We start from the raw sequence: 11,331 nt of genomic DNA, 5'->3' as shown, positions 1-11,331 counted from the left end.
TGATGAAAAAAGTACCCAATTGTAATACTTGAGTAAAAGTATAGATACCTTCATAGAACATGACTCAAGTAAAAGTGAGTCACGCAGTTAAATATGCTTAAGTATCAAAAGTAACTGTAATTGCTACAATATACTTAAGTATCTAAAGTAAAAGTAAAAATATAAATAATTTCTAATTCCTTACATTAAGCAAACCAGGCGGCCCAATTGTCTTGTTTTCTTAATTTACGGATAGCCAGGGGCACACTCCAACACTCAGACATCATTTCTAAACAAAGAATGTTTGTTTAGTGAGTCTGCAAGAATAGAGGCAGTCAGGATGACCAGGGATAAGTGTATGAATTGGACCATTTTCCTGTCCTGCTAAGCATTCAAAATGTTAGAAGTACTTTTGTGTGTCAGGGAAAATGTATGGAGTAAAAAGTACATTATCTTCTTTAGGGATGTAGTGAAGTAAAAGTAAAAATTGTCAAAAATAGAAACAGTAAAATAAAGTACAGATACTTTAAAGTATTTTTACTTGAGTACTTTACACCACTGCTAAGTCATTGCCATCATGGTACATATTTTTGAAGGTGTATTAAATTGCAATAGATATTGATGATTTATCCCGTATCTGAACCTTATATCCATGTTCTTAATTTAGGAATTATGTAAAATAAGATGTGGATTTGGTAAATACGTGTTTCTGAGTATCATCAAGGCATATAGAGACATTAAGACATGACAATGATGAATACATATAAAGTGAAGTGAAATGTTATAAAATACATTAGGCACAATTTCTGTCATTTCCATTTCAACAAAAATAGCACATTTCATGATGTGGTGGTAATGACATTTCCTCTCGGTATTTAGGGAAACCGATACAAATATTTATATTCTTAAATAGTATGCTCTCAGCCACTATTAGATCTTGTTTCCAGACAGAGTGAAGAAAATATTCAGATGGATAAGAAGCAGTTACAAGAGGTTACGTTTTCAAAAACATTTACATCCAAAAGTGTCCATGTTTGCAAAATCAACCAAATATCGATGGCTATATTCTGGTGACATGATGATGGACGCTTGACTGCAGATTGAAAAATAAACCTTCTTGCTCTTATCCATAAGAATCTCATCATGTAGACTAGCCTACCCGTACAGCCTACCCGTACTGCCTACCCGTACAGCCTACCCGTACTGCCTACCCGTACTGTATTTGCCAGCTGTTGGCTAGAGCTCACGTGCCAAGAACAGAGTAGGCACATTTGCTGTTTAAAGCAACACTTTTGTGACAAAACTATCGGTAGAGTTTAAAATGCAATGGAAACACATTGAACATTAGATTTTTATTCGGTACATGAACATTTAAGCCAAAAAGTACATTTGTGTCCACTACGTCATCATGCACTGATTTGTAACCTCAACATGTCAGTTTGGTAGAAACACACCACTGGTGGGAAAATGCAGATATTTTCATTATGGGGATTTTAGAATATGCGCATGAAAACCTGTAGTCAATTGGATGGAAAACTAGCTACATATAAACAGGAACTGAGCATGCAATAGCTGAAATTAACTCCTATATTGAACCAACTGCCTTATTTTGTACTCAAGAATGATCCATGTGGCTGTTTATATCCCCTCCGAATGAATCTCTCTTTCCCTTCATCACTCTCTCTCTCTCTCTCTCTCTCTCTCTCTCTCTTTCTGTTTCTCGCTCTCCCTCTCTCTCTCTCTCTCTCTCTCTCTCTCTCTCTCTTTCTGTCTCTGTCTCCTCTCTCTCTCTCTCTCTCTCTCTCTTTCTGTCTCTCGCTCTCCCTCCTCTCTCTCTCTCTCTCTCTCTCTCTCTCAGCCTACTGTCCCTCTTCACAGACACTCTCTCTCTCTCTCTCTTTCTGTCTCTCTCTCCCTCTCTCTCTCTCTCTCTCTCTCTCTCTCTCTCTCTCTCTCAGCCTACTGTCCCTCTTCACAGACACTCTCTCTCTCTCTCTCTCTCTCTCTCTCTCTCTCTCTCTCTCTCTCTCTCTCAGCCTACTGTCCCTCTTCACAGACACTCTCTCTCTCTCTCTCTCTCTCTCTCTCTCTCACTCTCTCTCTCTCTCTCAGACACTCTCTCTCTCTCTCTCTCTCTCTCTCTCCTCTCTCTCAGCCTACTGTCCCTCTTCACAGACACTCTCTCTCTCTCTCTCTCTCTCTCTCTCTCTCTCTCTCAGACACTCTCTCTCTCTCTCTCTCTCTCTCTCTCTCAGCCTACTGTCCCTCTCTTCACAGACACTCTCTCTCTCTCTCCCTTCTGTCTCTCTCTCTTTCTCTCCTCTCTCTCTCTCTCAGCCTACTGTCCCTCTTCACAGCCACTCTCTCTCTCTCTCTCTCTCTCTCTCTCTCTCTCATTGTCAGTGAGCAGTTACTGGCCCTTTCTTAATGAAAAGAGAGTGTGGCAGAGAGATGTACTGAATACAACCTGCCATTCAGCCATGCCGTCTTTCAAATATTTGTTAGTTCCCCTTTGTTTGCTAAACTTTCGTGGGAGCAAACTTTTGACAGTGATTTGTATGTGTGTTTGTGAGCTGTCTCTGATCCAATTATCTCCGAAGCGGTATCGGGAGAGAAGGCTTCAATAAAGGAGGAATCTGCTGATACCCCGACATTAATTAAAAGCTCATTTGGTGTGACCTCTGAAAGCCTCTCTAATTAATACAGAAGCAAAAGCAACATAACGCTGTTTCAAATTGCTTGATAATTAGGCTCCGGCACTTCCTGGTGGAGTTCTCAGCAGGTGTGCTGGTGACATACTCACATAGTCCACCGTCCCATAATGCACTCCTCTGAGTTTATGGCCCAGGAAGAATAAAAACGGAGATGAAATCCTCAGAGGTTAAAACAATGGGCGTACTGATGACAAAACAATGCTGATATTTCTGAAATGTACTGCAGTCATTTTCTTTACACTGCTTTGTTATACAGGATTTATAGGCCCTAGAATGATAATAGCATTAATGCACACAGCAATTAGACCATTTTAACCAGTTTGCTCACTACGGTTTATTCTAGTATAAAGATGAGAAAGCAACACAAAAGGATGATGTGTCTTAATTTTGTGTGTGCATGTGGTGAGGTTGAAGGGGACTTTGTGAGTTAATAGCTATTACCAGAGGGTTATCTTTTCTTCCGTCTCCTTCCTCGAACTCAGGGTGAATATACCAAGCCTGTGCATGTCAAGTGCTATTGCCGTCAAACGTGTTTGACTGCAACGTAGGATTGGAGGAGAGTGTATACGGAGCGCCCTGGAAAAGTGGCCTGTCACCTGTGATTTTGGCGATGTGATAAAGCATGACGTTAATCAGGAGATGAAGGCTGCAGAAGCGATACTGAAGCAATGAAGCACACACACTCACACACACACTCACACAACAAGGCAATGACGTTTGGCATCCTGGCTTGTGTGGAGATCTCCCCTGCTGCTCGACACTTCTTGATGCAAGCAGGCATGGCAATCAGAGCGCACGTGGGTTTGCTTGTTTTCTGTGTGTATGTGTGTACCTGAGTGAACATGATGATAATAATTGGGTGTGTGGGAGGGTGTGGGAGTGTATGTGTGCTTGTGGAAGTGTTAGTATGTTTGTTCAGGTGAATGTGTTTCTGGTTGGTGGGCGGAGAAGGTGCTTGAGTATGGGAATATGTTTGTTTGTACGTATACAAGTTTGTCTGCTGATTGTTTGTTGAAACAATCTGTTTGTTGAAACAATCTGGAGATACTGTTGATTGGTTTTCCATCAGTAACCTACTACACAGGTACATTAGCCCTAATGTGCCTCAAAACCATGGCAAGGCTGGATCTGACAATGTCTGGGACATGATTACATTCAACTGATCTACCACTAAACTAGTTATAGATGTTACCCGTATATAATCTAACACATCAATTTCCTTTGCAGTACTAACGGTAGTCTATAAATGTTGAATAGCTGTTCACAGGTTTCGCATCAAATCTAAAACGATTTTCCCTTTCAAAATGGTGCACAGTGTGTATACAGAGAGGGGCTGCACTGAGTAATATTTTCACGTGTGTGTGTGTGTGTGTGTGTGTGTGTGTGTGTGTGTGTGTGTGTGTGTGTGTGTGTGTGTGTGTGTGTGTGTGTGTGTGTGTGTGTGCGCGCGCGTGCGTGCGTGTGTGTGTGTGTGTATGTGTGATGACTCGCTTGCTACCTGTGAGATCAGAGTGCGCCACCTCTCCTAAATGAGCACATTACTTACATCCACTGGATATTTCAAACACTTCCAGTTGTAAAATTCTCTATTACCTGGGTCAGCCAAGGGCAATGGGAGACGAATAAGTACCTATCCTTTTCAAAAGGCTCGGCCCCACCAATAATTCCCTCTTGCTGAGATGTCTGTCAGCTCTGATTGCCTTTTTATAAAGCCTCATTCACACAGACAAGTCTGTTTTTTTCTCAAGGAGCCATTTTCCCCAGCATGTCAGCTATTGGGATATTAATGAATGCACAATGACAGTCCTTAGGAACGAGACGGCCGTCCTGCCGCCGGGAATTTACCTGCAGGTCCTTCGCCAGAAAAAAGTGAGACTATATAAACAAATAGGCAGAGGTCAGAATCTCATCCCCTCCCAGAAATTAAAAACTCATCTCTCAAAGCAGAGCTGCTTTATTGAGGCTGATTCTGTGGGCTCTACATGCAAATGGAGGTTTGATTAGACTGGGTGTTAGCTTGGCGGAGCCACAGTGGGGTGAGGACACCGTGTCCCTCTGTCCAATTACCACTGTCTGTATTACAGCAGGGACCCAGCGGCTCTGTTCACACGCATCATTAAGGGACAGAGCTCTCCTTGACAAATATGCACACACACACACACACACACTGGAACAGTATTTGGGAGCAAAGTGCAGTGTAATGCCACAGATCCCCTTTAACAACAACCACTATTAACTTTGGTAGTTATAGATAACTGTTCAGATTCCATCCATGAACCATCGAAGAGGGTTACACTGTTTAACCACTAAAGAATGACCTTTCTAAGAACCTTGGTATTTTTAATCTGGTGGATCACAAGAACATATAAAATGTAGGAATAGAGGATTTGGAATCGTTAATTCTCTTTGGTGGGAAAATACAGTATAAACTCAGTGGGATTCCAGCAGCTAAGTTCCTACTATTGTGTCAGCTTCACATGTGGCCATTCTGTAGTTCTTATGAATGGATCAGAGGGCTCCTCCACTGTTGACATCAATAAGTCATAAGCCTAATATTATCAAGTTCATCTCTCTGATATTACTGTGGTAGGTCCTGTATATTAGCTAGCTGGTTGAGAGGGTGTGCAACAGTTCTGGGTGATCTGTTACATACCGTTTGACTGACCATAGATGAGAATGAACTTCTCTTTGAAAGTAAAATGTGTGAGATGTGATGTTATAATGAGCAGAAATGTGTATGATTTCACAAATCATTAAAAAGTGGCGCCTGATGCCTTTTTCATGAAGGGGGGCCTAGCAGAAAGGCCTGGGGAAGGTGGGATGTAATATTCATACAGGGTTGTTTCCGCATTAACCTTAAATTATGCAAGCTAATGCAGTTCAAACTCAAATTTATGAAAGAGCATCTTATAAAAAAATTATCTCCCCGCAATCGTTTCAAGTTGACGAGCGATGTCTGAGGGCCATGTCTACTTTTCATCTGGACTGGATTCACTAAGACTTTTCTCTTTAATGAGCCTGGTTTCTGTGGGAAGGTCAGGACCGTGTGCCAGAACCACACCAGCAGACATGTATTCAGTGTGTATCATTCCTCACCATGTTATTGAGACACAGCTCTGACACAAGGTCAGGGAAAACAAACTCCTAGCTCCCAATACATACACACACATACACACGCCACACACATACACAATCACACACACACTTCCTCCTTCCCTTCCCCCCACCCCCTCACTGGAGACTACAGTTACCTGATTGGGATTAGGACACGCCATCCTCCTGGCCTGCAAGGCTATGTCTTTTAATAAGGTATGTATATTTATCTCAAATCCCCTATCCATGTCTCTATCTGGATCAATAAGGATTAGCATTTCACACCAAATCAAATGTCACCCTCAGGGGGTTGATGAAGATGCAGCCTGAACCTGCTGACATTTATAGGAAGTTTATATTGCATTGAATTCATACACTACCTGACCAAAAGTATGTGGACACATGGTCATCAGACATCTCATTCCAAAATCATGGCATTAATATGGAGTTGATCCCCCCTATGCTGCTGTCTACTCTTCCGGGAAGGCTTTCCACTATATGTTGGAACATTGCTGGGGGGACTTGCTTCCATTCAGCCACAAGAGCATTAGTGAGGTTGGGCACTGATGTTGGGCAATTAGGCCTGGCTCGCAGTAGGCATTCCAATTCATCCCAAAGGTGTTCGATAGGGTTAAGGTCAGGGCTCTGTGCAGGCCAGCCAAGTTCTTCCACAACGATCTCGAGAAACCATTTCTGTATGGACCTCACTTTGTGCACGGAGGCATTGTCATGCTGAAACAAAAAAGGGTCTTCCCCAAACTGTTGCCACAAAGTTGAAGCACAGAATCATCTAGAATGTCATTGTATGCTGTAACTTTAAGATTTACCCTCATGGAACTGGGGCCTAGCCCGAAACATGAAAAACAGCATCAGACCATTATTCCTCCTCCAGCAAACTTTACAGTTGGCACTATGCATTCGGGCAGGTAGTGTTCTCCAGGCATTCGACAAACCCAGATTTGTCAGTTGGACTGCCAGATGGTGAAGCGATTCAGCACTCCAGAGAACACGTTTCCACTGCTCCAGAGTACAATAGCTGCAAGCTTTACATCACTCCAGCCGACGCTTGGCATTGAGCATGGTGATCGTAGGCTCAGCCATGGAAACCCATTTCATGAAGCTCCCAATGAACAGTTCTTGTGCTGAAGTTGCTTCCAGAGGCAGTTTGGAACTCAGTAGTGAGTGTTGCAACCGAGGACAGACGATTTTTACGCGCTACAAGTTTCAGCACTCGACGGTCCCGTTCTATGAGCTTGTGTGGCCTACCACTTCGCGGCTGAGCCGCTGTTGCCCCTAGACGTTTCCACTTCGCAATAACAGCACTTACAGTTGACCAGGGGGCAGCTCTACCAGGACAGAAATTTGACGAACTAACTTGTTGGGAAGGTGGCATCCTATGATGGTCCCACGTTAACAGTCACTGAGCTCTTCAGTAAGGCCATTCTACTGCTTATGTTTGTCTCTGGCTGTGTGCTCGATTTTAAACACCTGTCAACAACGGGTGTGGTTGAAATAGCCGAATCCACTAATTTGAAGGGGTGTCCACATACTTTTGTATGTATAGTGCATCTATTATGATCTGTGTGGAGTACTGGAAACATTATCTGACCAATCCAAACTAACTGCCTATAGATGAAGACTGACAGGCATGATTATTTACAATAAATGTTTTTTTATTCTGTAGTTACTGTCATATTCTCAGTCTGTGTTGCTTTGCGAAGGGGGCCTTTTTGTGACATATGATGGAAAAGCTTGATAAGGTTACGCTGTAGTTGGTGTTCCCAATTAAGTTTTTCCCTCTACTGTGACTTACAAATTGTCCTTGAATGATACTCTATGGGCACATTGTCAGAGTGAATAGACCTTTAGAGTACACAACAGTGTATGAAAGAGAACCCATCATTTGTCTCAGAATTGTATGAGTCATACCTCAACAGCTCAACAGAGAATCAAAAGATTATATTGCAGAATTCAAACCCCTCTACTCAAGCAGTGAAACAGCTGTCAATTTGCCTCCTTGGTGGAGCAGGTAAGTTGTTGGGTGAGTTTGACTCCCACCTGTCATCCCACCTGGATTCATTGTCCTTGAACCATCCTTTAGGGAAGAGCTGCCTGGGCTGGGCTGCGCTGCAAACTCCATGTACAACACTGCTCAGCACATAATGACACCGACGAGCCTCGTTCTGCAGCTGCTGGAGCATTCTGTGGGGGTGAAGTATGTGTGAGCATTAACCCCCCTCCCCTCTCCTCCCTTCTCCTCCCCTCTCCTCCCCTCCCCTCTCATCCCTCCCTCCCCTCTCCTCCCTCCTTTCCCTCTCCTCCACTCTCCTCCATCCCCTCTCCTCCCCTCTCTCCACTCCTCAGCGCTGCAGATGACATTTCATAAGATATTTATAAAAAACAATCTCTTAACAGCGTAATTAGAGGCAGGAATTAATGTTGGCCTAATCCTAGGGCTCTTATTTTGCCGTCGTCCTCCATGTGTGTTACAGGAGCCCATGCCGCAGTGCCACCACACACATTCGCCCAGGCGCCGCTCGCTCAGCCAATTACCTCTCTGCCAGGTTTTGTCATTTAAAATGCCCTACTCAAACCTGGTCTTTGAATGCATGCTGGGTTCCTTACCCTCTTCCCTTTGATGTGTCATCAGTATAATACAACTACTGTAGTACATAGAGCAGCAACCAACGGTTGCATGGAAACAAACTGTCATCACTATAACACCTACTACATCCCTGCTGAATGGGCTGTAGAATAGTTGTCTGCACATTATTGCATTTCAGGTTATTAATTACTTTCCAATTGCTTAAACAAATATGGGACATTAAGTGACTAATTTCCCAGCTAACTGTGAGCAGATGGATACTGCTGTGCTGGATAGTGAGTAGGCTACCTGGGTCTAACAGAGGAGAAAGTAGAAGCTGAGTGATATCATGCACTATTACCCACTGCACTGCATCTCTCTTCACAGCTGCAACACCTGTGGCATGTACTCATACTGCAGGTTTGCACATTAGGGGGCTATTGAACCTGATATTAGTGGAGCAGGACTTGCATATGTTTCATATGACCCTCTGGATGAGCTTGTATCCATTTATTATTCATTTATTATAATTAGATACGGAAAGTCAAGTTTTTAAAATGTACTCTGTGACACCACTTGATAGCAGTGTAATGGTTTGGAGTGTTTTTCTTCCTGTATGAGAGTGATGTATGTATGTGCAGAGTGATATTGAGGGTGACGTGGAATACGTCTTGTCACAGAATTATTGTCACGCCTTCATGCCAGTTTTCTCCTAATATTGCAACATGATTCACATTTGCTGGTGAAATGCTCTGTCTTGACTCTCCCCCTCTAGAGTCAAGATGGGAGGTGCGTGCGTGTGCGTATGTGCGTGTGTGTGTGTGTGTGTGTGTGTGTGTGTGTGTGTGTGTGTGTGTGTGTGTGTGTGTGTGTGTGTGTGTGTGTGTGTGTGTGTGTGTGTGTGTGTGTGTGTGTGTGTGTGTGTGTGTGTGTGTGTGTTTGGATGAGGTGGAAGGGAGACAAACTTCTCTGTCACCATGAGAACCCTGATGGGAAATATTTCCCTAATTAAGATGCATGAATAATTCAATCCATCCCATGCTAATTAGTATTCCATCAGCCAGTGTGGAGATGACGGTCTGTCAGAGCTGCACTCCGTTTGGTGTCGGCTGGGGCCACAAGTTAAGGAATGCACACACCTTGAAGCTAGGTTGATGAACTATATTCTCAAGCAAGCCATATGTATCAAATCTAGATCAGGAGTGTTGTATAGGCAATATGTTTTCCTATAGCTAGTTAGCTTGCTAGATCAGATGAGTTAAATGTTAGGCTTTAAGCTATTACTGTATGTGTTGTCTAGAGAGTAACATAATGAATATGACATATTTCAGGGGTTTTCAGCTAAACTGGACCTGTTTATTTTTATTTCATATCCTAAAAGGGACAGAAGAATTATAATAAAGTACAAACATGCTATAAATGCATAATTTGCCAGCACTGTGGTGCTGTAGTTAAATAGATTCCTCCATGGAGATATTACATGTTAATAAATGCAATAACAAGGTCTTTAGAAGGGAATTAAGTGCCGATAAATCACCAAGGTTAACAAGGCACTGGCTTATAATTCCTGTTGGGCCAAATAACTGGTGTTCTTTATTTCCTACCAGTACATTACCCCTGGTGGAATGTCTATGATCATTATACTGTCTGCACATTGCTGGGGACTATTAGCAGCCTTTTAGAAGTTGTGAATCCTGCATGAATCAAACATTTCATTTTCTTTTGTATTTCCATACTCAGTCCTAGTGCTGTACTACTGCAGGATTAGCTCAAGTTATCATAAAGGACAAATGATATCTCACACAAACGCACGCACACACGCACACACACACGCACGCACGCACACACACACACACGCACACACGCATGCACACACACACACACATGCACTCACACACACACACACACACACACGCACACCCGCACGCACACACACACACACACATGCACTCACACACACACACACGCACACACACTCACACACACGCACCCACGCACACATACACACACAAACGCACACACACACACACACACACATGCAACGCACGCACACACACACACACACACCAACACACGCACACGCACACACACACACACACACACACACACACACACACATACAGAGCAAGGTGCCTGGAGACTGACTTGGTGAGGTTTCTCCTCTCCTCTCTTCTCTTTGTGGTGGATTTAACCTTGGCTTTGGGATAAACGCATGGGGAGTGTTCAGAGAGGACCTCGAACTATCAGCTGTGGTTTTCATGCAGTGCTCTGGTCCTCTGGGAATCGCCACAAACACAACTATTGATCCACTGTCATACTCTCACACTTTCTCTCTCTGTGCACTGGCTAGGCATGGGTCTGGGGGATAGGGCTGGTGCGCGTGCTAATAATACTTTTAGGTGGTCATGGACCCTTTGTTGTGGTATTGGGATATTGATGGTATGTATGTTTCATGTGGGCTTGAGGTTTTGAGGTTTTGTGTTTGGTAAATTTTAGTGCTATAGGCTTTACTGAACGCCGATATGGTGGTCTTCTTTACTACATATGGTATGAATTAATATCACATTGAAATCACATTCTGTTTGATTCATTATTCAATGTTTGAATTATGGTATGCAGTATGTACACCATGTGTAGGTTAGATGGGTTAGTGTATGCATTGTGGTCTATGATATTTAGGCTGTGTGAGTTAAGTTAAGTCTGTGGACGGCTGACTATGTGACCTCAGCAGAGTCTTTGGGGCCGTGCTCTGGTGCCATTATAGGCATCACCTTTCATGCACATCTCTAGAGAGAGGGGGGGATAGGAAAAGAGAAATAGAGGGGGAGAAGGAGAGAGGGGGGTTATGATGAATCATTACCAGTCATATGTGCTATGAATAAATAGCAGGCCATTTCCACATCATAAATATTATCCTGGCATAATCTGCTCTCTCCAAGGTGGGACCAGATTTTTGTGCCC

The sequence above is a fragment of the Oncorhynchus masou genome, chromosome 5, assembly GCF_036934945.1.
Source record: "Oncorhynchus masou masou isolate Uvic2021 chromosome 5, UVic_Omas_1.1, whole genome shotgun sequence".
NCBI lineage: Eukaryota > Metazoa > Chordata > Actinopteri > Salmoniformes > Salmonidae > Oncorhynchus > Oncorhynchus masou.
This window is presented reverse-complemented; position numbering follows the sequence as displayed.